Source organism: Peromyscus eremicus, chromosome 13 (genome assembly GCF_949786415.1).
Source record: "Peromyscus eremicus chromosome 13, PerEre_H2_v1, whole genome shotgun sequence".
NCBI lineage: Eukaryota > Metazoa > Chordata > Mammalia > Rodentia > Cricetidae > Peromyscus > Peromyscus eremicus.
The window spans coordinates 49,167,884-49,192,183 of NC_081429.1; positions in this window are offsets into that span (position 1 = coordinate 49,167,884).

Sequence of the window (24,300 nt, forward strand, 5' to 3'; positions counted from 1 at the left end):
ATAATCACGAAGGGCTCTGGAATACTTTCCAAACCTTTCCCTTGCACTACCTCATTTAATCCCCATTGCAGCCTTTCTCTGTTAGTATTAGGGTTCTGGCTTGAAGGATTGGGAGCTCTGAAAAACTAAATGACTTGTCTGATATCCAAGAGCCAATCTGTGGGAGGGCCAGGCCTCAGAACTCTGATCTGGCTGCAAGCCCTGTGTTCTTTTTGAACCAGTAAGCCACATCCTCAGCAGAGAGCCATCATAAGTCTTTAACAAATTGAAAACACAGAGAGCAAAACAAAATAAAACAATCTGCTATCACTCTCTGCCAGAGATTAAAATGAGAAGGCAATAACTGGATTTGCTTTTGGAGAGATGTTTCCACGTATCGTATCGTTTGACACCAAGCCAGACAGGAGAATAAGGGGTTGAAAACACAGTGAGGGTCACAGCAGAGTCCAGGGGTATGAATTAGGTGCACCAGCTCCATAAGCACTGCTGCAGACCTTACGTTGAACCCTGAGTTTGAGCAATAGCTTTCAACGGTACTCTAACCAGGCCAGATCTCTTTCTCTCTCCAGGGAAACTGTTTAAAACTCAGAGCTAATTCAGAATGCACCTCAAGAAAAAAACAGACCCTATCTCTCACCTCTAGCACCAAGCCTGCAATCTACCCGGCTTTCAAAAATCTAGCCCTAAAAATAAAAGTAAACCAATATTCCAACCGCATCTGAGCCACTAGACCAACAATTATCCATTAAGATATGGTCATCCACAAAACAGTCTAAGCACTTCAAGGTTCGTCCATCTACCCCTGGGGACAATGGTAGAAGTGACTAGTCCCTTTGATGGCAAAGTATCCTTTGAAATTCAGACAAAGTCAATCAAATTACTGCAACTGAAAATACTAGCATTGCGTTTGTCCATCCCATCATGTACGCCATGGTTGTCACAGATGCCCAGGTTAAATTGATAAAGCAGTAAGTTATCATGTACATGTGCCCTCCTGAACTATCCTCTGGAGTGCCCGTCTCAGTGGATGGACCAATTTCTCTGTTCTCTGTTGGCCAGTGTTAGACCCAGCAGGAAATTGGAGGCTGGGAGGAGAGTCAGGGCATTTTATTTATTTGTTTGTTTGTTTACTTATTTATTTTGGACTTACCGTCTGAGCTTTTAGGTCATTCCAATTTGATTATGTCCCTGTGACAAAGACCACAGCCCCTGTCAGGTGGCTCTGCTACAGTTGGAGGAATTCCCAGCTTGACTCACCCTCCTTCCTTTGGCCTCTTTAGGCTAAGGACATTCATGACAGTAGCTCTAGTGTCTCAAGGGCTTATGGAACCACACCTCTGCCTTCATAAACAGTCCTTCACTCAGCTCTTTTCAATTACCCCTGTGGAGTACGCATTTGTTTCCTGCCAGGACCTGGACTGAAGCCCTCCATGACTACTGCTCAGTGTAAGACCAGAAAGTGAAACAAGCTGGAATATGCTTGCCTCCGTCCGCTCCCTCCTCTCTGCTCCTTGTCTATAAAAACAGCCCGACCACAAGACCTATCCTAAAATGGGCTCTGTGACAAGGGGGTGAGTGAAGAGATAAAGTAGCAAGAAAGGCTAAAGCAGAGAAGGAAAGAAAGAAGGAAGGAGAGAGAAGTGGAGAGAGAAGGCAGCAAGTCCATCTACTGACACCAAGACAGAAGCAATAATAATAATAATAATAATAATAATAATGGGAGTAGCTAGCTTAGCTCATAAGGTTCCTGTGTGCAAAGCATGAGGACATGCGTTGGATTGACAGAACCCAAATGTTAATAGCAGGACACTGGAAAACACGCTTATAGTCCCAGCAATAGGGAGGCAGGTCATGTATCCCTGGGCTCATTATCTGGCCAACCTACACAAACCTGGACACACACACACACACACACACACACACACACACACACACACACACACACTGAAAGATCTACCCCAAGAAAGCATTTAAGATAAAACCTGCTGAGACAACGAATCAGACTGCTCCCAGGCCACAGAAAGGGTAACCTGGAAAACTGTACTGGAGTGAACTGGGCTGTCACAGCAACATGGGGCCAAACAATAACTTCACTCTGTTCATCCAAAGCAGAAATCAGATGTTGACTCCTATCAGGCGATTAGACTCGCTGTTCAACAAATGTCTATGAGATTTCTCCATGTGAACTTTTGCATTCAGATTTAACATCACGGGGACCTAAGTGGGTACTTGGCTATTTTTGCAAAACAGGCTTGAAATTACTGAAGGAGAGAGAAACAACTGGGCTTCTTCCTCCAAATGCTGCATCCTGTTTGAGTTCTTCTGATGGAATGCAAGGGAGGAAAGGTAAAGCTGGCACTGGAGACCCCTGGGTGATCTCTGTTTAAAAGCTCTCTCATGTGGAGAGGCACAGTTGGGAGTACACTTCAGAGGCTGATGGCGTGATTTAATTACGCTGATGTTTCCCAGCCTTCCCTGTGTTCTCTGAATAGGGTGTTAATGCCTTGCCAGGTGGATACACGGAGGAGGGAGTGGCTTCTCCTGAACATTCAGAGTGTGCTCAGCCAGCTCATGTAGGAGCAGAGACTGAAGAGAAATGATTAAGCATGCCAAAGAATTAGATCATGAGGATTGCCGGTTAGGAAATTTCAGTAGGTTTCTAAGAAGTTCAGGGATCTATGACTCTCTGGAACAGCGATCTGTGGGTCGATCCTTTGGGGGTCGCATATCAGATATCCCGCATAGCAGATATTTACATTACGATTCATAACAGCAACAAAATGACAGTTATGAAGTGGTAGAGAAATAATTTGTGGTAGTGGGGGGGGGGAATCACCACAGCATGAGGAACTGTGTCAAAAGGTCGAAGCATGAGGAAGGTTGAGAACCACTGCTTTCTGGAGACTTCTGTTGTCAGAGTCTTCTATCCTTGGGCTTTCAAGGGTGTTTATTTCAGCAAACGAAAAGTTAAACATAACAGTAAATGGAGCTTGAGAGAAGGGAAAGTGAATATTTGCATTCCATGTTTAGTAGTCTTTGAAACATTGTGTTTAGGGACGTGGCTTTACGATTTAGTCCACAGTTCTCCCTTCTCTAGTTTGTTGTGGTGTCTGTGTCATGTTGGGCTGCATGGTGCCAATTAGAAAATGCGTGACTGCAGAATGGGCTCCAGTTTATTATTTTTTTTTTAGCATCTATCTGTCCCTATGCCACACATACTTAATGTTTTTCATCTTTTTAGAGCCAAAATAGAATATAAACATTTTAGGAGCATTTAATTCCAAAGCATATATAGTCTTGGTTTGAAATTGAAATTGATTTCCATTTTGTGCTATTAAAATAAAGGTACTATTCCCAGACATTTAAAGGCCTATAGTTGTTTGATCTTCTCTTCAATATCATCTTCCAGTCCTCAACCAAACCACAGCTTCTCAATCATTTGGGGACATAATCCATTTTTTTGCACATTATTATGAATATGAAATCAGATGCCAGAGTGACACTTATTTCTCTATCTTTTAGTGTCTGGGGTGAGAGCAAATTCTTAATGGATCTTAATGGAAATAAGTTTTTATAATAACTGCCGTGGTTGTTATCATCAATCCCTTACATCTGAGGTGCCGATGCCATCTAATTCTCCCTTGTAAAATTATTGGAACAATCATATAAAGAACACTAAAGTAACAGTAGAATAGAAGCTAACAGTTACCAGGGGTTTTAATAGCCCCAATATTTACTCCTCCGTTCTCTCATTGGTAGTAGGTCTCCTGGTTTTCCAGTTTCCTACTCATAGTAAAGATAACATTCCCACCATGCATCATGACCCATGGTGACCAGTACAAAGTGGCAAGATAGAAAACCTTTCAGTCCTCACAAGAATACAAGGCCACATAATTTCTGGGTTGGTGTCCATGGAGTTCTTGGTCATTGACATGAAATCTGCTTTCCTATTGGTAGCTGCTGTTATTTGAGATGCTTTAGTGACTCTTAACTAAGGACGCTTTGCTTCTTTTAATTCAATAATACCTCTAGGACCTAATTTTGCCATCTATGTGGGCAAATTTGTTACCTGTAATCATGCTGAATGAAACCAGCATTGTCCAGTTCTAGAGTCAGCGTGCTTAATTTAGGCTCTATTTCTACAGATTAGAAAAGGAATCTGAACATTGAAACCTTTATTCATAAACAAGGAAACCAAAGCTTAAACAATGAATTTGGAGGCTGGAGTGGTGGCTCTGTATATAAAGTGTTTATCACACAAGTGTTTTATGTGTATTTCCAGCATGTACATAAAGATCCTCACAGCCAGGCGGCAGTGGTGCATGCCTTTAATCCCAGTACTCGGGAGGCAGAGCCAGGTGGATCTCTATGAGTTCGAAGCCAGCCTGGTCTACAGAGCGAGATTCAGGCCAGGCACCAAAACTACACAGAGAATTCTTGTCTTGAAAAACCAAAACCAAAACAAACAAACAAACAAACAAGAGCCCCACAGGTATGAAGGCCTGCCTGTAATGAGAGACTGTGAGATGGGGTCCCCAAGGCAAGTGAGCCAGCTAAGCTGGCTCAGCCAGCAAGCCCCAGGTTCAGCAAGGACCCAACCTCAGTAAAAAAAAGTGGATGAAGATGCACACTGACCTCTAGCCTCTGTATGCATGCATACCCATATGCATGCACGCTCATGTGCATGGTCACTACACTTACAAAATGAGATGAAGAAAAAGAGAAATTGAATTTGAGGTTTTCTCCTGTGGTAAACTGGTAAACCTAGACTGAAAGCCAGGTTATGGCTTGGGAGCTCTTTGCTTACACACTGGCTTCTAGGACGGGCTGTCCCCTCAACATGCCGAGGGTAAACCTCGCAAACCCCGTAAGGTAAGAACTTTGTTCCAGCTTTTCACAGCTATTATATTTCTTGATTGCTAGTAACTAACCCCCAAATTTCCTCCCTCAACATATGCCTGGGTTTTCCTCACCTCCAGGTTTACCCAGGATCTGCTCTCCGATGGCTATAACCTTGTTCTCTGACTTGGTGGGAGCCCATCCCTTTCATCATGCTTTGTCCTGGACTCAGCCATACTATATCTACTTACAGGATCCCTGCCTGCTAGTTCATTTAGCCCTATCATGCTTCTGACCTAGCTGGATGGAGTAAAGTGAGGATAAAGAAAAAAATAATAACAACAGCATCAGATTTGAAGGTGTGACTGTGTGTGTGTGTACCTGTATTTAATAGTCTTCAACATCGTCATAAGGGGATGGTGTGATCAGAACATTTTCCACCTGAACTGAGAACCTTTTAAAAGAATAGGAGGTGGTGTTGGTTGAGGCTGATGGTGATGATGTTAATTAACATTGCTTGTGTATTCCTTGGGTACCACTCTCCAGGCTGTACATACATCATCCCCCTTGATCCTCAGAACAATTGTAGAACAATAAGATTTTCATTAATCCCAGTTAGCAGGTAAGAACATATGTCTCTTGCCTAAGACTCCCCCAGAAGTGATCAGGAAATGCAGAGGGTGCCCACACAGCCTGAAAGGGGTCCTTGCTCTCAGCCATATGACACATTGTTCTTCCTTGAGCTATCAACTAATCCTCACAGCAGATTAATCCTGTGGAGACAAATTCCCTCTTCTATATTTTTCCTACTGTCTTTGAAATACTTAAAGCCTCTCTAAAAAAAAATTAAAGTATAATGAGGGGTTGGGGAGAGCTCAGTTGGTAAAGTACTTAACCTTGCAAGCATGAGAACCTGAATTCAATACTCAGAACCCATGTTAAAAAAAATTTGGGCATGATGCACACAATTTAATCTTAGCTCTGGGGAGGTGTAGACAGGTGGACCTCCAGGGCTCACTGACAGGTCAGCCTGACCTACTTGATGAGTTCCAGACAAAATGAGAGATCATACCTCAAAAAAAAATCACCTGAGAAAAAGCATCCAAGGTCTCTCTCTCTCTCTCTCTCTCTCTCTCTCTCTCTCTCTCTCTCTCTCTCTCTCTCTCTCTCTCTCTCTCTCTCACACACACACACACACACACACACAAAGTATAAACGTATAGTGAACTTTGGGGGCTCTCTGAGAACACCACAGCAGAGTAAAGATCTGCAGGAGTCAAGAAAGTACAATTAAACAGAACTAAGGAGCTGGTGTTGGTTCAAACTTCAGGAGTCTGACCCTGAATAGTTTATTTTAGGCATATTTAAGCACAGTGCAATTTGGTGAAAAATTTTCTGGTGATAAATAACTCAATCTCATGTGTACAACATGACTACATAGAAACTCTTTGTAAAGTGCCTGTGACATCTTCCATAAAGAAGGGTTCCATGTTGACAAATTCACAATAAGGGTTTGGGAAGAGAATCCAGTGTGGTCTCAGCTACATAGATAGTGCAAAGGTTACCAGGCTATTAACGGTGTCTACACCTGGCTTCTGGACAGAAAACAGGTTATGCATCCCTCCCTTTGAGGGAACGAGCCTATGTGTTTAACATTCCTATTCTCTTAGTGTTTATCTGTGGGCATAAGGACCTCTGAATCTCCCACAGTCAACACTCTATATCTTTACCTATACTGTTGAAATTTTGCCATATTATCTTCTATGTCTCTGTCTGTCTTTCTGTCTGTCTGTGTAATTGTTAAGCATTTGAAATGAAGACGTAAGCATTATCCACTTACTTGTAGCCTTCAGTATGTACTTGGTAAGAATAAAAGTCTGTTCCTAAGTAGCCAAGTTCATTGTCATACTCAAGGAAGTGATTCTCTGTTGCTCGTCTTTGCTGTGTGTGTGTGTGTGTGTGTGTGTGTGTGTGTGTGTGTGTGTGTGTAAAACTCAGTGGTAGAGTACTTGCCTAGCATGTGCGAGGCCTTGGGTTTGGCCTTCAACCTTAGAAAACAATTTTATGTCATCCAAGAAATGGAATAGTTGTCCAATATTACCTAATGCAATGGATATATTTTCTTTTTTAATTATCTGTCTTTTATAAATGTATTTTAAAATAAATTCCTATGTATAACTAAAGACCATTCATTGCATTTATTTGTAAAGTGTCCCCTGTCAACTTTGTTCTGGTACAGACAAAAGAGGAGAGGGAGTTCAGAGGTTTGGCAGGGCCCGGAGATGCACCTCTCCCATCCTCATGGCAGCAGCTGCCCACCTATAACTCCTATCAACATTGACTAGTGTGAAGACATTGTCTCACCCAAACCTTCCATCCCTCAGCCTCTCAGCGAGGACCTCTTAGCTCTTTCCAAAGCCCTGAGAGTTTGCTCATCTCTCACACAGTAGCCTGGAAGAGCTAGAGGTCAACAGTACCCAGAGGCATCTCTCAGTCGGTGAAACTGACAGGTTGGTGCATGAACATTCCAAATGGCTTGCTTTTCACTTGGTGAAACTACCCCGAGACCTTCCACTGAAACTTTCTAGGAAGGAGCTGAGCCCATGTCTCTCCAGCAGTAGTAGCCCGTCTACCTGCATGCTGCTTTGGTTTTTTTTCCCTTCTCCTGCCCCTTCCTTCTACTACTCCCTCTCTTGGGCTCTTTGGGATTGCCTCCCACATACACTAGACGCACTATCATGTTCCTCTGGCAAACTGGAACCTATCCAGACACCTCTGCTGCAGAACTGATGCTCTTAACCCTACAAACATCATCTTATACACACATTTTCATAGAGGGTTAAGTCACTTACCTAGGGCCTGTGATAGTTATAACAGCTGAAGTGGAAACACAAACTCATATTTGTCTCATCCTCACACTGCCAACAAGCATATCATATACAGCCAATGAAACCTCAAAAATGTAGACTATGACCACAGATTAGCAGACTTGATTACTTTCCCTCTTGAATCATAATTTTTAACTTTTTAAAAATCAAAGTGAGCATTTCCTTTACTAAAAGCTTTAATTCAACAAATACTCATCAGACTCTGATTGCACCCTAATGCCCATGCTGGGGAGAGTAATCTTTAATCATTAACTCAAAAGGAGATGACAGTATGGTGATTATACTTAATTGTCACAGTAACTTGACAACAATAGGATTAATAATTATTTTTAATAAAACACACACAGAGACATACAGTACCTCTGACTCCATAGAGAAAATTGATTTGCCAATTCCCTGTCTTTTTCCCAAGACCCCTTATAAATGCCCTTGTCACACTGCCCACACTTTATCATAGTTATCTGTTGGGTCTCCACAGACTCTCGAGTTCCATAAGAGTAGGGCTCCTGTTTTATCCTGCTCCTAGCTAAACAGTACATCGATTTAATCCTTGTGATAAGATCCAAATATATTAAGCATATTCCTTCCTTTAATCTGCAAAATCATCTTACAGTTCAGTCTGTGCTAGTATTGTGTTCATGTTACCTTCCTGGTTTTGTTTTTTCTTTCGTTTTTTGAGAGGAGCCTCACACCCGTGACCCCAAGCTGGCCTGGGACTCATTATATAGACCATAAAGACCTGGAACTTTTTTAAAGAGTAATTTATTTATTTTTATTGTATGTGCATTGATGTTTGTCTGTATAAGGGTGTACTTTTGAGCCTCCTGCCTGAGCCCCTCCAAGACTGGGTTCATGTTATTTGTTTTTAAAACGGAGGCTAGCAGGGGTGTGCTCAATTGATACAGCTCGTAGCTGACACTTGTGATGCAGTCCTAACACTCGAGGTGACCCATTACTCTTTTCTGTACTGTGTGACCCTGTAACTAAACCCTTCTAAAACCAGAGAGCACTAGACACGGCTCTGACCACTTTAAAATTGTGCAGATCTTGGCTGCTGTAGCCAAGCTTTTCACTGCGGGCTTCACCTCCAGTAGATGAGACAGCTGCCTTACCTCAATTAACCTTTACCGAGATCGAGTTGGCTTGACATTAGCTCCCTAAGCACCCCTTAAATCATTCATTCATTCATTCATTCATGCATTCACGGGTTTTCATTTCAAATCGCTTCTTTGTGAATCAAGTTGGGAAATTCTCATTTTCACACATCACCTATTTTGATGGATTCTCCTCAGTTATTTTCTATTTTCATGATTGACCAGCAGCCGTTTATATGTTTTTTTTCCCAACCATCATCGCCTTTGCAGCAGTGGGCCTTTGACCTCTGATTGCTTTCAAGGAGATACATTACCAGGGTTTTCTTTTTGTTTTCCGCTGAGATTTCCTGGTAGCTTCAGTTTTCAAAGGAAATTGAACAAGATGGAACTTTGTCACTCCCTAATCTATGAAATCTTACTTTACATACATAGTCCTAGAAACACCCCCCCCCCACACACACACACACAGAGTTAGGGCATCTATGTGATACACACACACACACACACACACACACACACACACAGAGTTAGGTCATCTATGTGATATATATACACACACACACACACACGTGTGTGTGTGTGTGTGTGTGTGTGTGTGTGTGTGTGTAAAACATCTATAAATCTATCTAATAGAAGTGGCAAATTTTAGCACTTTTGTGGGACTAGTGGGGAAGTCGTTAGTCATTGACTAGGTTGGTAAATATGTCAGCCATAGACATTTCTGACGAAGCAGTCATGGTGAAATTTTACCAGAATACAACCACACCCATTCACTCATGTGTTGTCAGTGGGAGCTTCTGTATCACCATTGAATGTTGAATGTTCGTTCACAAGAGACCATAAAGCCTGAAAAACCCAAAATATTAGTACCTATAGTATTTTAGAATTCTGCCATTACCATGTAAGGACACATCAAGATGTTTCTGAATGACGGCTTTCTGGTTTACAAAACAATGCTAAGAATAAAAGAGGAAGTATAACTGAAATACCTTGTAACCTGTAATTTCGTGTGTGAGTGTGTGTGTGTGTGTGTGTGTGTGTATGTGTTATGCACATATTCCCTTGGGCACAGGCACATGTGCATGTGTGCACACACATGTGTGAGGGCCTGAGGTCAATGTTTGGTGTCCTCCTCAGTTGTTTTCCACCGTCTTTCCTGAGATAGGAATTTCTCACTGAAGCTAAAGCATGCTGATTCAGCTCCATTGGCTAGCCCACAAGCCCCAGGGATTTGCCTCCTGAGAACTAGAATAATAGGCACATGCTGCTGCTCCCAGCTTATTATGTGATTGCTGAAGACCCCAAATCAAGTCTTCATGCTTGCAAAGGACACACTTGACTGACTGAGCCATTCTGCCAGCCCCATATTCTGTCAATTTGCATTGAAATTTTAACTGTAAGCTAGGTGGAGAGAACAACATTGTGGACATAGCATTTAGCTATTTACTATGTAATAAATTATCCCCAAAGTGGCCCAAACTCAACAATGTCTTATTCTTACCTTTTTGGCTCAATTGGGTATTGGTTGGTCTTGATTATATTCAATCAAGCAGATTCAGTTTTTGCTGGATTCAGTCACACACTTTGTAGTTGAGTGGAGGTTTAACTTTTCTGTATTTATTTTTATTCTCTTCTTGGGGTTAGCCTAGATAATGGTAGAGGAACAGAGAGCAAGCATTTCTGAGGATTCTCGGATAAAGGAAGTGCAATTATCAAGAACACAAGCAGCCACATAAGACAGCCACCGAGAGGCTGCATGGCAAAGGGTGTGGGCACAGGAGATGGAGAAGACTTGCGCTCCTAAATGGAATGTATGAGCTATTGTTTGAAGAACTACTGTTTCTCAAAATGTCGCAATGAAGGTGGAAATGGGTAGAATGTCATTGAGAAACAGTTTGGCGGCACATAAGAACATTACACATATGTGTAGCATCTGACTCTGAGAAAATTATGGTAGCTGAATGAATCATTTTGGATATAATAAATACTTATCAATCAGGATGCTTACTATGATGTTGCTCATGAGGTTTAAAAAAAACCCTAGAAACAAAGTTTCAAACCTGAAGTCATAGCGAATAAATTATGGCCTACCCAAATGATATAGTCATGTGGAGTTGTTAAAAATCAGAATAAAATGTAGCCCTTTATCAGTCAGGGTCTGTGTTTATGTCTGAGGCTCCTATTGCCATCAAGGGCCAGTGCAGATGCCCAGGATCTGGGCCATACCTGAGGCCATGTTGGTGTTCAACAGCCATACTGCCGCTGAGTTCATGCCAATATGAATGACCTGCACTGCCAACCAGGGCCATGGGGACATCTGGGTCTGGGCTGCTGCCAAGAACCGTGTCTGGGTCCGTGGTCCAGCCCAGCCAGGGTCTGTGTTGATGATAGCCATGGCCCATTTTGCCACCAAGGGCCAGTTGGACGTCAGGGGTCTGGGCCACCACTTAGTGTCATGTTAGTGTCCAAGGGCTGTGCCACTAGCGGACCATACAGATCCGAGTGGCCTAGTATTATCTGAGCCTGGGCAGGTCCATGGTCCTGCTGCAGCCATGGTCTGTGTTGTTGTCTATGGCTCCTGTTACCACCTAAGGTAGTGAGGATAGGGCTCCACCCCTCACCAACTGCTGCACTCAGGAGAACAGGCCCTGAACCTTAGCTGGGCAGCACAGTAGATCTGACCCCGTTGGTGGGGGTGTGGGTGAGCCAGCCCTGAAGATGTGAGAGTGGGAGAGCTAACCCCACTGTCTGTCACTAGGTGGTGGGGGCCACACTACAGCTTCCACTCTAAGAGTTTTGTTTGGTTTTATTTGTTTGTCTTTGTTTGGGGTTTTTTATTTTAAATTTTATTTTATTTGGGGGGAGAGATTGCAAGGGCAGAGGGTGGATATGAAGGGATGGGGAGATGAATGGGATCAGGATGCATGATGTAAAATCCACAAAGAATCAATAAAATGTTTTAAAATATCAGAATAAAGGATAATTATGCTGTACAAAATATACCCAATATATATCAGATAGTGAAGGTCACAAAATTTTCTAGAATATACATTGCTTTGTTGAAAATGAATCCATGTGCACTGATAAGAGATTGTCCATCTGCTAAAACATCAATAGTGGTTATAGGTGACAAATGGGATTAGTATTGAAGCTTTTATTTCTTTGTAATTTTGTGGGGATTGCTCAAGTTTTCAAGATGTTCATGTGCTACTTTTGTAATAATTTTTTTTTGCATGAAGGAAAACAAATCTTTAATGTGAAAAAATATACTAAATAAATGCAGCAAGAACAAGCCATGTAGATACCATGGGTTGCCCACCCTTGCTTTCAAATTTCTTCTTTGTTCTCCCAGAGGCATTGTGAGACAATATGAACTTCATCTATTGATTTAAAAAAGCATTTTATTTCAAGCGAGTACTTGTGGAGCAAGAATCATTTATGTCTATGGAGTACGCATCAACTGTATTGTACTTGTTTAAGTTATTTACTGTGAATTAGAATTATGAATATTCCCTGTCTCTGCTTAAACATTTTTTTATGTACAGTTATTCCTTTGCCACTTGCAAAAGGGCTGTTTTAACTGTGAAATACCTAAGCAAAGGCATATTGTAATATTGCTGACAGTTTTCACATTAAAGCATTAAAAAAAAATACTCCACAATTGCCAATGATTGACGTGAAAGAATGAAGCCAGACTCAACCTACAAATGTGACTTGACTCACATTCTTTTTCCTTCAGTATTTTGTTTACTGTTCTATTATATTTCATGTTATTTTCTCTGTTAAGGTTTATGTCATGGAGAGGATGCCCCCCCTTTCCATTGCTATCTTTAGTCAATAGGAATGTGTCTAACAAAGCTTGAATTCTATTTTCAACTGAGAACCACTTGTGAATGTTCGTGTATACAATGGAGCAATGAATCAGCTGTTAAGAATACATAGAAGAACAAGGCAGTGACAGCCGCTAATTTGGACATGTATATTACTTTTATGGAACAAATATCATTAACAATAAGAGAGTAAATCTGGCTACTGCATGTGGTTACGTTTTAATAACGTGCTTACAATGGTAATTGCTCCGAAAAATGAGTGATATAGCTACAATATTGAATAGCAAGCAACATATATGTTTTAGGCTCTGCCATGAGCAAATGCGGCTATCAGTACATACTTGCACCCTTTTCTCAATATTTTTAATATACACATTGAAAAACTTTAAAAATTGCTTATAGTTTATATATAGCCACATATAGCCACAAACAATGGTGTAGGAAAGGGCTTTAGGTGAATGGATAGACAAAATTGTAGTATCATCATGTAGTGCTAAAAAGGGATGAAGATATGTGAACTACAGCCCTAGGTGTCAACATAGATGAATTTTATAAAAAACAGTGTTGCCATGGTGGTGGTGGTGGTGGTGGTGGTGGTGGTGGTGGTGGTGCACACCTTTAATCCCCACACTCAGGAGGCAGAGGCAGATGGATCTCTCTGAATTTGAGGCCAGCCTGCTCTACAGAGTGAGTTCCAGAACAGCCAGACTATACACACACACACACACACACACACACACACACACACACACACATCAAAAAAAAAAAAGCACGTATTGAAAATATTGCAAAAGTAAATTAGGGAACTGGGGAAATGTTGGGACCATTCTTGCCATGCCAGTACAGATTAGAGTTCTGATCCCTGTAGACGTAACCAACCTTCTTATTAAATAAGAAACACAGAACCAATGCAAAGAAGAAAGCCAAAAGGTCAGAGCTAAGAGCTAAAACCTTACCCTTCCTCCTGCAGTGGTCCTACCTCTCCGAACCAGAGCTACTTTCTCTGTTAAAGTCCTTATATAGAATTTCTGTTCTGCCTTCTCATTGGTTGTAAACCCAACCACATGACCACCTTGTCACGGCCTGTCTGTGTAGACCTCCAGGTTTTCCATGATTGGTATCGAGATTAAAGGCATGTGTATCCAATACTGAACACACACAGACTTACCTAGCTCTGCCTACCAAGTGCTGGGATTACAAGAGTACGCCACCACTGCCCTGCTTTCCTATGGCTTGCTAATAGCTCTGACCCCCGGGCAACTTTATTTATTAACATACAAATAACATTTTAATACAAATAAAAATATCACCATAGATCCCCTGAACTGTACATGCCAGATGGGTATGGTGGCCCACTTATAATTCCAGTGCTTGGGAGGTAGAGACGGGAGATTCTCAGTGAAAGGTGAGTAGCTAGACTCATCCTATCAGTGAGCTCTGAGTTCAACTGAGAGATCGTGCCTCAGTGAATAAGGTGGAGAGTGATTGAGGAAGATTCCTCAGGCCTCTATGCCTACATGTACCTGCATACGTGCAAACATGCATAAATGCATAGACATATGCACAAGATGGTAAACTTGTCATACTCATAAATGATTCTAGTCATATAAAATATAAAAACGTGCAAATAATAATGTATATTTTATGAAAGTAAACATTTAATATGAAGACATAGTGGATATATTCATTATCCCTGCTTCTCACTCTCTATCTATGAGATGGGCACTAAGAATGATAAACCACAACTCAGCAGAAAAATTATTGATGAGGATAAATTACACTTGAGAAAAAGCTGACACAGGGCTTCAAATGCACTGAATATGCCGCAATTTCACTGGTGGGGGGGAGATAGAATTTCATGTTATTTGCCTATGTTTCTATATATCTAAATACATTATGATAAAAATTAAATAAATGATGGTCTAGAAGGCCAAGCTATGCATTGCTAAACACAAGCATGCCTACAAAAGGAAGAAAGTATTTTCATCAATAGATGACAAAAACTTGACAAATTTAGAAGAGTCACTACAGGATGTCATGATAGGGTGAAACTCAAAGGCACTTTTGAAGACAATGACCTCAGTCTTACTACACAGACCAAAGTGTGTTTGAAAGTGTGTCCGTCCCAGAAACATATTTATGCTGACACAAATATTTGTACTTGCAGGCCCTGACTTTGAAGGAACTGCTTGCTGAGTGTTGGGGGATGTTTCCTCGCTGGAGAATTTAATGCTGTTAATCTTCTGCCACATTTGTACTGGGCCCATTAGACCATTTCAAGTCTTGTCTGTCTTTATTACTTGTTATATTTCTGGTAATGTTAAAGCATCAACGTTGCTTGGGTGCCTGTGAAGTTGATGAATTCCTGGGCTACTGATGGCATCTCATGCTGGTCCTCTAATGGGTGCACTGAAATATAATCTGCTTGCTGGGTTATTTTTTTCTCCTTGGCCCATGCACAATTTTATAATCATAACCATGTAGATACTGTAAACCCCATCACTCAGAGCACATTGCTGCCTTGAACTGTGAACTGCCAAATATTGTTATGAGTACCTGATGATCTGTTACCACAGTAAATGCTGAGCCAGAAATGAATAAAAGACAGTGTAGGCTGCTGGGGTGGCTCACAGGCCTCTCTCAAACTCCCAAGGATGGTTGGGACACTCTTAAAATCAGTCTTGCATAGAAGAAAGTAAGTGCACTTTCACCCAGGTTGGAACACAAGATGTATTTTCATAGATTTAAGAAAACCTCCATAAATCTCATGATAGAACCCTGTTTTTTTTCCTATTAAACTGTGAGGTAATGGCCTGTAAGGTTGGATATTGCAGAGCGTGCAAGAGTTATTGCCTTCATTTTCATTTGTGAAGTAGCTAGGAATACACAAAATTATCTCACAGTGCCTGGCATTGTCATAGTATCTATCCCAGGCAACATAGCGGTAGAAAACACATATGTCCAATGGAGCCCCAAATTCTCATTTCTCAGGCAATTGAGGCATGCTTGTTTTTTGTGGCTCAGCGTCTCTTTCTGTAAAATGGAGCTAGAAACAGTGTTTGTGTCCTGAAGTGTTCTAAGGATTAGCTCCTACTTAAATGAAGAAAAATCTCAAGCACTGGGTATAAGCCAGGAAAACAAGCTGCAGAATATCTTTTTTCTCTCTTAATTTTGACAATAAAATTCAATTATAAACTTGTTTCATTTGATGTCTTTGTTTATATTTTTCCATTTTAAAAAATAAAATAAAAAACTTTAAAGTTAATATAGAAATGCTTCGTAAAACCAGGGGATCACAGCATCACTTATGTGCCCTACATTTTAAAAAGTAAAATAAAATACTCTAAAGTTAATATACCAAATGCTTCATATAACCAGAGGATTATAGAATCACTTATGTGCCTTAGTGAATTCCAAAGCCAGGAAAACCTTTACCATTTCTGTAAAAATTCACCTTAATATACCCCTTACTCTTTTATATTGTAAAGAACATGGGTGGGTGGGTTTTAAATATTCTTTTGAAGATAAATTTTGGCTAGAAAACTTAGATAATTGAAATTTAAACATAAATTACTTAGTATATATAAACATAAATTCAATATGTGCCTTTTGCCAGGTTCTGATTCCTTTGGTTTTAATAACCAGGTTTCAGGTTTGTTTATTCCCGATCTTCAACCACAGGCAGACAAGATATGGCTTATTCTGCACATAATAAGGTGTTGCTTGGTATGAAGTATGGTCTTCTGTTCTTTTAGCATCTCTCTGTATCAATTAATTGGGTGAAAATATATACAAGTTTAATGAGCACTATTAAACTCATATTTCACCCAATTTAACGGCCACTGTAACTTCACAAAGTAAACATTCTTATTGCCACTATCTGTTCAAGAAAGAGACTCAGGAAAATTGATAAATATTCCAAGATTATAAAGACAGTAAACAGCAGAGGCAGGATTCAAACCCCTTCCTGTTTAGTGATAATTTGTTTTCTGTTTTCATCCTGTAACTAAATCAGCTTTTGTGATTTTAAAATATGCCCAGAATCCTTTAACGTCTTTTTCCACAAAAGATGGAGGCAATTCCCATTCCACGTTCTGGTGGAAGTGATCACGTGGCTTCTGAGGCACATCTATAGCATGGCTGCTTGTCTCTGCAATTCCTCTTGGTTCAGCACACTGGAGAAGGCCAACCTTTGTGTTTGAGGAGCTCTGTGTCCCCCAGAAGAGATCCACAAGACCTGAGGTCTCCTGCAGTAATCCTGACCAACTTTCCTATCATGAGGGAGCCGTCTGGGAAGCAGATGTCCTAGCCCAGAGTGACCAAGATTCAACTTTTGAATAATGTCTTGGTCATAGCCTCATGAAAGAAGCGGAATCAGAATCACCTTGCTGGGTTGGTGCCAAATTCCTTTTAACTATGTGACACTCTTGATGTCAGTTGTTAATTTAAGCTGCTAAGATTTGGGATAATTTCTTTTGCAATGAGATGGCAACTCACGGGACACATAAAAATATAATTGACATATGAAATGATCACAACACTTTGGGATCCTACATCAAAATCAATAGGAAAAAATAAGGCAGTTACTATTCTAAACAGTTAAAAACTTCTGCACAAGTTCAATTCCTAGTATGAGACAGTTAATTCAGGAATTACAGGAATTGATCACAACTTCAAACTAAACTAACAGTGTGTTTATCTGGAAAAAGAAAGATCAATATCATGTACTCTACACTCTTAGGTGGACTGTCTTCATGGAAACAGAGGCACAGTCCCCATTGTGTTATCTGGACAGAGCAGAGCACAGCAGAGAGCCTGGTTTTCTTTTGGAGACCTTTAATTGAGAAGCCTGCTCCCTTCTAGGACAATGACCAGCATTGATATAGGCTGAAAGCAGTACTTCTAAACTTGGGAATCTTTGGTTCAGAGAAAGAAAGGCCAATGAAGGTAGCTTTTTTCTACCTTGACTCTTTCAGGCAGGACCTCTCTGGCTTCATGGAGCAGAATAATGATTGGTCAGAAGGAAGTCCTAGGTGGTCCAAGAAGAACATAGTGCTAACATTCAGCAAAGTTCTGGTCACATCTATAGAACAGGTTTGATTGTATGACCCAAAGGCCATTTTTAATTGCAGGTCACTGGCATGAGAACCCATTTGGGAGTGTTGGTGTTGAAGAGCATTAACTTAGTGGCCTCAGCTAGTCATGCCCTACATTCTTATTCTCTACTTGTTCCTAGAGGGACTTCATGCTTTTTGGGCCACCCATGTGTAATCCAAGTGAAGACCTATGCCATCATCCTTGCATGGCGGTGGGGCTTGCTCAATTTTCTGGGACACATCTCTGCTTGAGATTAATTTATGAATAAATAGCTTCTCTTCCCTAGTCATTCCCCAGAGCACATATACAATGAAGCTGCTGAAATGTATGCATTTCAGTTTTGTTTCTTTATGTGGAAATACACACAATTTCAAAATGAGTTCAGATGGTACGTGTTGTTTTTAATGTGGTGTATTTTCCATCAGGTTTTGGATTACTCCTCTCCTTCCCCTATATATTCATTAGTCTTCCTCACCTCAAAGGTTATCCATGTTAGCAGTTCAGTGCCCGCAACCCTCCATGTGTCTTTCCATGCTCGCTTACACTTAAATACACACGTATTAGACATAGTCACATACACAAAGGGGGCTTTTGGTTTAAATATAAATAGGATTATATTTTATCACGTCTTGCCTCTAGTTCTCATTTCCACTTCCAATACACAAGAGTACTTTTTTGCCCAAGGTGTAATGACTCTTTTGTTTTTTGTTTTGTCAAACTAATGCATGATTTTTCATTGTTACTTTAATTTGCATTTCTCTGACTTGTTTGTCATTTTGAGCTTTTTTATGTCTGCTGCCATTTGGATTTTTCTCTTCTGTGAATCGCCTATTCATAGTTTTGGCCCATTTGCTACTGGGCCTGTCCTTGTCAATGTCAAGAAGACTCCTTGTACTAAAGATAGTGTCCCTTCAATGACAGTTACTGAATGAGCAAGGCACATGTAAGCTATGATAAGAGTAAAGGATGCTTTGTGGAATTCCTGCTCTTCACTCGGAAGTCCTCACGGCTCCTTTGTGACAATAGAGTATTGATATATTGAATAAATGGTGCTGCCATGGTCATCTCCGTATTAAATTGTTACCAGGGCTTAAATGCAAATTACATGAAAATAAAAGCTGGAGATTTTCCCTTTCACGTACCACAAATTATGTTGTCTCCTACCCAAAAGAAAAGTGCAAACATTTCATTTTGAGAGGAGTGCCCATTTTTCAGGTACGCCATTCTGATCTTGTTCCCTGAAATATCATAGCAACTTGTTTTGATGAAGGGAAACAGGGGCCTCTGGATCCTTTAGAATCCATAGCACCATTCTGCAATATCTTTATTATCATCTTTTCCCCTCAATATTTTACTGAAAATCACATATATCTGCCCAGTTGATATGAGAGAAGTTAGAGGGTGAGCCAGGAGAGGGACTGTTTAAAGCAGCTTGCCCTACATTTGATACAGGAAGAAGCAACGAGTCAAGAACTTGGCATAGACAGGGAAGAAAGCCACAATTAGTCCGGAGTATAGGGCACCTAGAAACTTCCTGAAAACGGGCTACAAGTTTGATATGGAGTTTTCCTTCAGCCAAATAAAGGAGAGAAAAGCAATTACCTACAAACTCCACAGTATTCACAAGTTAAATATTAATCTGTTGCTCAGGAAACAGCTTAAGAATGTCTATAACTTGACCAAGGTCTAATGCTTCCATAGGGCTTTTCGTGCCACAGAGGATGTATTCTGAGCCTTAGTTTATTTTTAGCTAAGAAAAGGGGCTGACCTGGATCATCGCCTTGATTTTTTCTAAACCTTGTAGACGCTGACATTTCGCTTTATTATGATGACATGTTGCTTACTGTCCAACTTCCCGGGGATCATGTCATATGACATGGAATGTGGTCACATGATTCTGGTCTTGTAATTTAGTTATTAGAATTTGTCAAAACTAATGCAAGATATAAAATGAGAAGATTTCTTTTTGAGGCTAGCACGAGCCTTTGTGAGCGTTCAGTATCTACATTCTATAACAAGGGTCTGGAAAGAGGAAAGGATTTTATTGTTATTATCACTATCATGTTGTGTGTGTGTGTGTGTGTGTGTGTGTGTGTGTGTGTGTGTGCTGCATGCACGTGCACACGTGCGCACAGGCTCAGCACCTTCCAGGGCACACATGAGGAAGTCAGAGGACAACTTGGAGGAGTTAGTTTTTTCCTTCCACCATGGGCTCTGGGAATCAAACTCAGGTTATCAGCTTGTAAGGGAAGTGCTTTTAATTACCGAGCCATCTGTCCAGCCTGTAAAGCACTTTTCATATCACAATACTATATCTAGGCAGGAGCCAGCCTTGGCTACACAATCAAGACCCTGTCTCTAAAACCCAAACCAAACCAAATACAACAGCAAAAGGAAACAAGAAAGCATTACCATTCCCAGGAACAACAACGAGAAGACATTTCACCTATGAGTCAGCTCAGCAAATTTCTAAGTTGACATTAGGGAAAATACTTCCCACAGTATTTTTTTTTTAATTAGTAGACTGTTTTTGAAGCAGCTCTGCACGTTCAGAGAATTGAGCAGATAGCACAGCTTGTACATATGTACACACAATAACATGTTGTATGTATGTATATATATAGTCCTACTTTCATTCAATTTCCTCTATTGCCAATGCTTTTTCTTCATATAGAATGTCTGCTATAATTGCTGAGCCCATAATACTATGTGATTATTAACTGGAGTACATGTCTGTTTTAAGGTACATTCCTTGGTTTTTGCAGTTCTCAAGGTTTTGCCAAATGCACAATGTAATGTAGCCACCATTAGAAAATCTCAGAGACCAGTTTCACAGCCCTGGGTTTAGGTAGAGTGCCTCCAGTCCTATTTTTTTTTTAATCATCTCTTAGCACCTTATATGAAGCTCTCTCATTCATATTCAAAGACAAAAGTTATTACAATGGACAAGTCCCCCAAATAGGCCCACCTATTTCAGCTTGGCACATACACAGCCAATACATCTGTTTTTAGGTTTAATAGATGATCTGAGGAAGCTAGGGCTAGGTTTTTCATTTTGTGAGTCGAAGTTGACAGTTCCCATAGATGTCCATAAAATTTTGAAATTCCTTCAGGGTACTCAATCCCATTATCAATTTATTATTCCAAAAGAGCACATGGTGGCTTAGTATAACATTTTGATGCTACAACAAGATATCTAATTAAGTATGCACAACATAGCACCTAAGCAGTCCTTTTCTAGGGAGCATTATACTATTCTAAATAGTTGATGAATTCAATGGACTGAATTGGTTCTGCGAATTTCGAAGTGTTATAGATTTACATTCTGTAGTAAATATTCGAATCTTAGGAATATGGAAGCATGCCATTCCTTTGTTTCTATACCACCTGTCTTTGAAATGTATTGTGCACACTAAGAAAGGATCCAATACCCAAACACCCAGCCATACCTTTACTCCTTGTTTTCATACTGTTTCCTGAGGTGGTAAGCAGTTTTGCATATCCAAAGCGAAGCCATCAGTTAGACACATTATCGCCTTCAGCCAGTGAACGAATCCTAAGCGAATATACACACAAGTCGAAAGAAAGATTTATGTTTATTTATATGTGATTATTCATTCAGTCAACAGATCTTACTGAGCCCTTACCATGTGCTAGGAATTATATTCAATATAAGAACAAAGGATTTGAGTAGTAAGACAGATGAGATAAATAAACGAGGGTTAGTGTACACAAGCATAGTCTTTTAGAGCCCCCAACCCCCATTTCATAGCTAAGCTGAGGACATGTCACAGTTCAATACCAAAGCCAGGAACAGAACTCACTTTGGTACACACACACACACACACACACACACACACACACACACACACACACCTTTTTGTTTTTGCTTAAATAACATTCAATTCTTCTAAGAGATCTGTGATTTTTAAAATATTTCTATTTGTGCCAAGTATATTCCTTGGGATAACTGGATGAGAGGGAAGATGCTCACAATTAATTTAATTTCCTAAGATGAAATGAACTTGAAATCGTTAGCTGAAACACATCCTCCGAAACCTAAACATTATTGCTCCTTCTCAAGTATGTTGCAGATTAGAATTTCATCATGGGAGTTAAAAGCATTGGGGACATGTTGAATTACTTTTCTGATGGTATCTTAACAATTTTTCAACAGCTGAATTTATTTTAGACATTAATCTTTGAGACTGTCTCGAGAAAATACACACACACACAAATAAAATGTTTCCCAAATAACAGGACCTTGTAACGAGTTCTGAGGGTCACCTTTGTTCAGCTCTAGCACAGAAAAGACAGATGAACCTCTGAGCAATTGAACTGTGTCTGTTAAAATTGACCAGATAATATATGTGTCTCCTGCTTCCTATCGCTTCATCTGTGTGATTCACACCAATGCAAATTCTGACCTACCTCTATTATTCAGTTTAAGAAGAGAAAGTACAAAAGATATATTAGTGCATGCCGCTGGATCACTCACTGTCCTGATTTTATCTCTGCCTTTTCCATTCTTTTAAATTAGATTCTCCATTTTTCTTAAGGTTTCATGTTTCTTCATTTTTATCATGTGGCGTCAATAATTTTTCTGCATTTGCAGCTGAGTCGGGCTGTGGAATAGATCAGCTGTATTCTTAATGGTACACTCAAAATTGCACTATAATATCCCACAGGCAAAAGACCGACTTTATTAAATTACAAATATGTGTAGCACATTCAGGGATGCTGGAATCACAACAAATGATGTCTCATCTAACATATGGGATAGAATGTTTTCTCAATAGGTGAAGATTGCTTTTATCATCTCAGTACCATCAAAGCTTTAAGTTGTATTTAAAGTAAGCTAATAGAGTGGGACATACATTCAGAGAACATATACGATAATAGGCTAAACAGAGCCTGGGGAACTTTCCTTCTTCCCAGGTCTTCTGCACCTGAGGACTGACCTTGACCCGTGGTCCACGTGAACCTGTGAATAGTGGGTTGCAAAGAGCTAAAAATAACTCCTTTCTGCCCTTTATAGTTTACAAGGGTGCTTTCATATAATTATCTCATTCTGATCATGTTTATGACCACACAAGAAATCTGCCTGTCAGCATCTCACCTATTACACATATGGAGCTTTGTCCTCAGGGTGCTAAGTAGGAAGGGAGATAACACCATCAGATGGTTATTATAGGACTCAGTACTCAGAGCCTCTATTCGGGGAATCTTTTCGCTTCCTTTTTTACTGCAATATGTACATGATCTGGACATGAAATGTTTCTCCTCTTAATCAATAGCAACCAACCAAGTTAGAATATGATGAGAAAGTGAATAAGACCATTTTGTTTATTCAAGGGAAAAAAAAATCACAATAACTCTAGTAATGTAAAATGCTTACCTTTCCCCCCAGAGGCCGGGAAGCATCATTTCCCAAAGCCCTCCTTTTCTCTTGGACATATTCATAGAGCTAAACAGTCTGTTCGCTCACTTGAGTTCAAGAGGCAGACATTGTCACTGTGGTCACCCTCTCTGTATGCTCACCAGCAGCCACCCAAGAACAGTTTCCTCACAGGAGCTCCTGCTTCTCTGTCTGGTGCTATCTACTGGCCCTGGAAGCCTGCGGCAACAGGTCGTGGGTCACACTGGTGTTCCAGGGGGTTGTGCCCAATGAGTACCATCCATCAAGGAGTAATGGATGGAAATGGATGTGTTGGTTTGGATTCTCTAAGAAGCACACACTAGAAGGTTCTTAAGCAGAGACTCAGGGGGATTGCTGTGCTAAAAGGAGATAAGGCAGAGGTCAGGAAGGTGAGAAGGGCCTTCACACACAAGGCAAGTCTGACCTCAGGGAAGTAGAGGAAAGAAGTTTGGTTGCTTGTGTCACAGCAGGCTATGGTTCCCCTTCACGGGTCAGCAAATCTGTCAAGAAGTTTATAGAAAAGTAGTCCTTCATCTCCAAACATAGGTTTGCTTTAGTATCATCAATCCACTTCACCACAGGCAGGGAAGAGTACATCAGCGGTGTGGCCCCAGCCCAATCCTGGCGGTGGGCTCTGGTGGCTGGCCATTGGGACTGTCATTTGCTTCCATGATGCAGACTGTCCTGGCCTCTTTTTATCTCCCGCTGGATGAAAATCCTGGATCTCGGAGGGGACATCGCTACTGAGCCAGGTTATTCACAGATCCCTCTAGCTCTGAGAAGGACGGGGTACCAGTGATCCATTGCTACAGTTCTTCTTTATTGGCTTTCCTTATCTTACTTCATGCTGTGACTGTGCTTTCTAGGGTCATCTCCCAAATAAATGATGCATAGCTCTCTCCTTCCAGGATGCCTTTTGGAAAGACAAGCCCTTTGACTGTTAATTACTGCAACTCTGCTGACGTTGAGGAAGGTTATCACCATTTCTGTCTGGCTCAACTTGGCAGTACGGAATTCAGCATCAAAACAGTTGGTTATTACCTGACTGTGAGCACCAGGATTTTCCTAGCTCTTACTTGTTCCTGAATTTCACCATTCTCTTAATTTCTCGATTGCTGATCCCCACTCAAAAT